A 7,308-nucleotide genomic window follows, 5' to 3' on the forward strand; every position below is an offset into this window, starting at 1 on the left:
TCAACATAATACTCATTCTGAGCCATGATCTCAATTAGGGTTTGAACCTCAAGGTCTGTTTTTTCTCTTATACTACCCCCAGCTGAGGCATCAAGGAGCATCCTAGTTTGAACATTCATCCCGTGTGTAAATATTTGCATCTGTTCCAGTATATCAAAACCATGTGGTGGACACCTCTTCAATAACAGTCTGAACCTCTCCCAAGCATCATAGAGAGATTTTGTATCACCTTGTTTGAAACCACTAATTTCTGATTTGTTCTTCAACAAATTCGATTATGGAAAGAACCGCTTCAAAAACTTCTCTTCTAACTCATCCCATTTTTAAATTGTACCATTAGGCAGAGCATGCAACCAATCTTTTGCTCTTCCAGTTAATGTTAAAGCGAACAATTGCAACTTATTTTGATCTTCAGTCACTCCATTTGGGCAGCAGAACAAACAAGATTCATAAAATATACTCAAGTGTTTGTATGGGTCTTGAAGTGATCCTCCATCATATTGATTTTCTCTAAGACCCACAAGAATTGAATTTATTATGTTGAAGGCAACTGGGTTCACCGGTTGAAACCCATGGGTGATAAGACATCGTGTGTTCTTATACCATAGTCCCCTAAGGTGCGTCTAGATGGCATATCTCCTATCCTAAATCAAATAGTATTTTGCTTGACCTCGCAGAAACAACAAAAAGAAAAAGGTACCATCATAGCACCGCACAAGATAAAATAAAAGCAACAAGAGTAAATAAATTATATATATATATATATATATATATATATATATATATAAACAAAAATATAAATGACAGAAATCCTAAATAATAACGAAATTACCAAATTGAAATGATTCAACAGTCCCCGGCAGCAGCGCCAAAAACTTGATAGACTTTTAGCAAGTGTACTAAAACTATCGAAGTAATAAAATTTATAAGTTCGTATCCAAAGGGACTGTGTTAATCTCACTCAATTTAGCAATAAGGTTAATATCTAGGATGTGTAAATTATTTTAGTGCCCGAGACAGTAGTTTTGATTGCATAAAATTAAATAAACAGAAAATAAAGATAGTTTTGGAAAAGATAAGGAGAAAGAGCTGAGATCAGGTCTTTCGAATCATCTATGTTCCCCTAATTGGTATACTGGACCTATTCTTATGAATGATTCTCTAGTTCCACGATAGTTAACAAAATAGTCCTAATCAATCCGTTGAGTTAGGACCCTCTTCTGAAACTAAAGCCCCTAATTCCTTAGGTGGTCTAATAATCTTTGAAGGTTTTAAGTACGTTAACATAATTAATATCACTTTTACTAAACTGATAAGTGGATAATGATTGTACATGTGAATGAAAAATCAGTTTATGCATTATGTTAGGAAATTATCTGAATGAGGGTTTTCATACTATAAAAATTTTACTACATGTAACTTTGTGAGATGAAATTGTGGTGTTCACCGTCGGTTTTAAATACAAGCTAAATGTAAAAATTAATTGATCCAAATTTAAAGCAAAATATTCAATATCGGAGGAAGTATCTACATATTATCTAACACTGCTCTATCATTTATAGAAAGGCTGATAATCTAGCATATTATATTCGGTAAGAGAATTAATGTCTTATTCCATATAAAATTTATTATTGGAGTCAAGTTAATAATGAGTTTCATTAAATAACGAGTTCAAGAAAGTTTGAGTTTAATTCTTAGGGGAGTTTGTTTTAAGTCATATTTGGAGATTCCTGGAAATATGATAGCATGAATGTTGTTTTGTTCCTAAGGAAATTGGAGGAAAAAAGTTCTCATGAATGTGAGAATAAAATCATTAATTACAATCCATAAATATCGTTTTATCAATCCTCATGGATACTTTAAATACTAACCAAACACATTTTCTCAATAGACCCGGGAATAAAATTCTCATCCCTATGTTTGTTTCAAGTTTACCAAATTTATTCCTAGGAATAACATTACTTGGAATATAAAGATGAGAATTTTATTCCAAGGTATTTAGGAAAAATATGTTTGGTTAACTTTATAATATTCCTAGGAACCATGAAAATAGGGATTATAATAGGTAACTATTTATGAATTTATTCCCATCTCCATGGGAACTTTATTCCCACCCTTTTCCTTGGGAAATTTTTTCTATTCCTAGGAACATTTTATACCCGGGAATAAAATTTAGTAAAGTTGTAACAAACATAGGCATATATATTCCTATCATTTTATTCCCGGGAATCAACAAATATAACTTGAAACAAACACTTTCCAAGGATTATATTTTGTAAACTTGAAAACTTGAAACAAACGTCCCGTTATAGAAATAATATTCTTTGTCAAACTTTAGATATTTTTGGAACGAACTCTAAATTACCAAATCCAATGAAAATTGGAATTAGAGGGTTAACACAATTACTTTTTTTCGTCAAGTAGCCTATGATAAAATATGTGGGTTTCTAGGTTCGAACCTCGATCCTCTACATAACGTAATGTTCCCAAAAACTAAGTTGACCTCATGATCTTTTTTTATCATTATGTAACCGAAAAAAAAATTTCACTTTTTTCAAAGCTTAATAATTTCTTATCTCTTAATACATACTTCTTTCCGTTTTTTTCTTTGGTCAAAATTCTTTCCGTTCGTTTTACTCTTTGTTTTTTGAAGGAAAAAGACGATATTTTTCTTAGAGAAAAAAAGATGACATTTTTTTTAGAGGCTGATATATATATACCGACATGTTATTTTCAGACTTATATGAAACACTAATTTCTTTAGGGATTTATCGTTGAAAGAAATAGGCAGAATGAGATAATCCCTAAAGAAAAAGGTAGAATGAGAATATAAATTTTTTTTTTTTTTTGAAGGGAATGAGAATATAAATATTATCCGATAATAGCAAATAATTTCATTTCATCAAGAGTAATCCAATTTACTAATTTGTTTGACCGAAAACAGAACCCTTTTTTTGAGGGAAAAAAAAGTTCAGTATATATTCTTGTGTCCAAAAAACATTAAAACATCATATAAAAAGGAACAAAATATTTGTTTATATTCTTTTGTACTCTCAAGATCAAAACCGAAACGATAATCAACCAATATCACTTGAAGGTTGAAGGAAATTATAGATCTATAATAATAAAAACATATGATATTGTACCAAAAAAAACATATGATATGAGTGACACACCTGGTTAGTATTTCATAAAAAAAAAAAAAACAAACAAACTGGTGAATGATGATTCCAATTAAAATAAGAGAAACCTTAAAAAAAAATTAATAATAATGAGAAATTCATAATAATAACAATCATAATATCTACCATAAAAGTTCATATATTTTTATTTCCCAGCAATTTTTTGAAACTCAATACAACACACTTTATTCATGTTGATCCAACAAAGATAAAAAGAATCAACAAGGTTTTAGGACAAGAGAAATTAAGATAAACATAGTTTGCTATAAAAATTCTAAAGCATTGGTTGTTTTCCTTTCTTTCTTGCGACTTTGTTTTTTGTTCCAACCACCGGTTTCTCTGCAAGAAGTAACATAGATTCAGTTGTTTCTAAATCACTAAGTCGTGATCTCACCATTTCCTTCAATTTCCGATATGAATCTTTCAAATCCTCAAGTTGAGTGAGTTCAGTTGGTTTGTATTCTTCTAGGATCTCATCATGTGCCCTAGCTTCATTTTCAGCCTCCTTTAGTTGAGCTAGCACATCTTCAAGTTGTTGATTCAGATCCTCTCTGTTTGGAACTTCAGAAGATGAGCTTCCTATGCCATCATCTAGGTTGAGCTCTCCTTCAAGAAATTTGGATGCAACATCATCAACACTTGGGTGCCCGAAAGAGTAAGGCTTATTCCCAGGGGAGAACACAACAATAGCAATTTCTGCCCCGCACAAGATGGCAAGTTCATTTGCCTTCTTGAATAATCCTGTTCGACGCTTAGAGAATGTAACCTGCCTTATGATAGGGTCTCTCACCCTCGCAATCGCAATTTTGCGACGACCCATGACCCCTTCACCCACTTCACACTATTTGCTACTAAAAAAGAGAGACCTGAATTGAGGGGTTATTGTAGTTGTTGTGGCTATAGTTGATCCCTATGCCTCTATTTATATCCATTTTCAATAAAAAAAAAGGTTCATTGTTCCAAATATTGTATTAATTATTTTTTAATAATATTAAAATTTATTTCTATTTTTCTTACTTGCAAAGTTTCTCCTAGTATATAATATTTTAGTCTTTTAATTTTTTTTATTCTTTTATGTAATTATGATAATAATAAATGTTGGAGTTTTATTATTAAATGTAGGAGTTTTATTTTCCTAAAAATAAATGTAGGAATATTAAATAAAATGGAAAATATGTAAGATTATCTTATTGTAATACATATGCATTATTATATAGATAGATTTAATGGATATTCAAATATCGATGTAAAAACAAGTCAATGTTAGAAGAGTTTTTTTTACCAAAAAATATAAAATCTTAGATGTGTTTGGCAACTTACTCTATTTGGTCACTGTTGTTGGAATTGAAGTGTGAATGGTTAATGTAACATCCCGCTCGTCAGCTAATGGAAAATTCATCTGTTAAATGTATCAGAGGACTAAGATTCGTGGAAAGTGATTATGATGAAGAAAGTTAAGTACGACGGAAGATATTTATAAGTAATATCAGTTAAGCATGAGTTATGTATCAGGGTCAGGTAAGCACGACTGAGACGAAGGGCATTTAAGTAATCTCGCTCAAGGGAGTATATAAGTGATTTGAGGGTGGAAAACCTCATAATTTCTTCCTCTTTCTCTCTCTAGGTTTTGAGAGAAAGAGTTCTCTCCTCCTTCTCTCTACCATGCGCCCTCCCTCTCTTCTCTAATCAACCAAACTTCTTCCAAATCATGATCAAGCATGATTAAGCATGGCTTAGCAAGTAAGAAACAAGCAAAGGAAAGGATCAAAGCATGGTTTGGTGGGAGAGAACAAGAAATCAAGGAATGAAGCAAAGCTAGGGTTTGAAGCTAGGTATTGAAGGAAAGCAAGCAAACATGATTAGGTGAGTTCCATAGATAGAATTCCTTACCTTTGGGATTATGATTATGTCTTGTAGAAAACATGATTTGGATTAGTATGTAAGTTAGGGTTTTAGTACCCCTTTTGCCATTAGTCATTGGAATTATGTTGTTTGTTGTTATGTATTTGTTCTAAGCTGTTTTCTATGCATACTAAGTGGTTTGTGTGCATTGGAAACTTAATTTTGAGGTTTGGAGGTCAAAATTACGAATTCTGCAGGTCTGGTACTGAAGAACCTCGCTTAAGCGAGAAGAATCTCGCTCAAGCGAGATTTAGGCAGAACCGAATTAAAATCTCGCTTGGAATCTCGCTCAAGCGAGAAATCTCGCTTGGAATCTCGCTCAAGCATGATGAATCTCGCTCAAGCGAGATTTCACAGCACAGTACTATTTTACAAGAAAATTCATGAAATGCAGTGGTTTTGACCAAGTTTTTCCCTGCAGTCTCTTATAACTTTAAAAACCCCTCAAAGTCAAGTTATCATTGCACATTACACCTAAAGATATTGGTAAAGAAATGCATAAACAACATCAAGAATTTCAATGACGAATTGCACATGAAATGTTATGTTATGATAGAGTATGGGGTAGCAAGATATTCTTTAAGCAAGGGAAATAACTAGAGCCTCGACATAGTTAGTCGAGAACTATCATGTTAGCGAGAATTCATAGATGGACAAGACGCGAATGATAATCTCTTCGCATATGAGCTAGATGATTTAGCAAGTATGATAAGCTATGGATTGATTAGTTAATCTCTCCACCATGTTAGGAATGTACAAGTATGAACATTTACCGCTAATCGGATCGATTAAGGTTCCGAGGTAAACATGTATGCATGATTAGGTGTAACCTAAATTAACGACAAGACCATGACTTAATAAGTGTAGGTGACATGTCTCTTGATATCCACGTCAGGGGGATACAAGGGGTTCTCGTAATGAGAACGATTCAAGCCGTAAGGGACCCGCATGTCACTGAGTAAACCAGACGTAGGTGCTCGTGTCTCTTGTTATCCACGCCAGGGGGATACGGGAGGTTCTCGATCTAAGGGGAACGGTTCAAGCCGCAAGGGACCCGCACGACACCGATGGAGTCCGATGTACGTACATCGGTCATGTATGGGATTGATCTCGGGGTTACTCCACTCGGGACTATCCGTAAAATGAATCAAGATAACATTGTTTGTTCAACGCTAACCAATATGAATGAACTTAAGTACGTTTATGTATGTTACGATTATGATTATGAACATGTATGAACTCATGTACGATTATGTATGAGAATAAGAGCATTGGATGCTTAAAGACAAGTATAAGTTAGGTATAGAGCAAGCTATGAACATGATACCGATGACGATCTTAAGTTTCCCCTAATCGTCCAGTTTAGAATCGTGCCATGATTATGTTAGGTTTAGGCCTCGATACATAAAGTGTATTCTTGGAAATGCGGTTCTAGATTCCCCCTCGACCGCCATGACACGTATAGGAAGTGAAGCCTATAACAAGTGAGATAAGATTATGACGGCTCTAGTATGCACTACCGTCTATGAATGCAAATCCCCACACACGTATAATCAACCGTCAGGTTGTAATGTAGACACGTGGTGACCGTAGGTTTCCCCTTGAGGTTGCCTATAGCCTAGGATTTAGGGGAACTCACTGAGACATTATGTCTCATCCCAATCCTTATTTGTTTCAGATAAGCAGGATGTTTATGCATGTTCGGAGCCGGATGGATATTACTTCAAGGGTTCGTTCGTGAAGCTGCAGGATGTTATGGACTTCAAGGATGCATTTTTACGTATGGATGAGTTGTATTGTATTATTATTTATACGAACGGAACTTGATGTAAATATTATTCATTCGAAGTTTTAATTGTTGTATATTTTAATGTATCCAGTACTAATATTAACGCACGTGCCAGACTTTCTAGATAAGTCTGGTATGGGTGTTACAATTGGTATCAGAGCAGGTCGATTCAGACCGTGCCTTGGGTCATTAAATTACAACTAAGGTAGTGGGACCATTGGGTTCCGGGTAAATGTTCTATTTGTTGTTGTTAGTTGAGCCTGATCAACTCAATTTAGCAGTCAACGATTAGAACGGATGCCTGAGAGCTGAATAGGACCCAGGAGGGATGAAGTATATGATGAAGAAGTTGAATATATGTATCTAACCATGATCAAAAGTTTCGGTAAGAATTGTTGTTGGAACGGATTTATGATATTCTAGAATGTCCGAACA

General features: G+C 34.0%; 1 long non-coding RNA gene and 1 pseudogene across 1 annotated transcript; one reads left to right on the plus strand and one right to left on the minus strand.

The window, feature by feature from the left end:
* Positions 1–3,289: 3,289 nt before the first annotated feature.
* Positions 3,290–4,053, minus strand: LOC146898957 (agamous-like MADS-box protein AGL29 pseudogene; annotated as a pseudogene).
* A 677-nt stretch (positions 4,054–4,730) lies between these two features.
* LOC146898958 (uncharacterized) lies at positions 4,731–7,001 on the plus strand. The gene is made up of 2 exons (XR_015023370.1): positions 4,731–5,045; positions 6,763–7,001. It is a non-coding gene; the product is annotated as an uncharacterized LOC146898958 (long non-coding RNA).
* Positions 7,002–7,308: the final 307 nt, after the last annotated feature.

Source organism: Medicago sativa, chromosome 8 (genome assembly GCF_051527215.1).
Source record: "Medicago sativa cultivar Bolivia chromosome 8, Bolivia_mono, whole genome shotgun sequence".
NCBI classification, from domain to species: Eukaryota; Viridiplantae; Streptophyta; class Magnoliopsida; order Fabales; family Fabaceae; genus Medicago; species Medicago sativa.